Genomic DNA, 400 nt, shown 5'->3' on the forward strand with positions numbered 1-400 from the left:
ATAGCCATCAAGGGTACTTGAAGGTTAGGTTAGGGGGATCCATCATATCGTTTTTTAAGGAGTAATATTTAGGCAATTAACAAGACATTCATTAGAGCCATGTCTATGAATAAGTAGTAAATGAACATTAGTGTGTAGTAAATTAAACATATTTCCTAAAGTTCGATTGTAACTTTCGAAAAAATGGTTGAATTTATATGCTTCTAGACTAGGCAGTTCTAAACTCTTTTAGTTTTTACGCTTATTTTTTTTTTTAATTTTCACTAACATCAACGTAGGAGGAATCTTGTATTATACTTTTGAACGATGGACAATTTTTTTTCGACATTAATTAAAAAAAGGTGGGTAAGTGGATGTCGCTCTGCTGTACAGCAGGTTACAAGTGGGACACTGTATAATG

Source organism: Acyrthosiphon pisum, chromosome A1 (genome assembly GCF_005508785.2).
Source record: "Acyrthosiphon pisum isolate AL4f chromosome A1, pea_aphid_22Mar2018_4r6ur, whole genome shotgun sequence".
Classification (NCBI taxonomy): Eukaryota; Metazoa; Arthropoda; class Insecta; order Hemiptera; family Aphididae; genus Acyrthosiphon; species Acyrthosiphon pisum.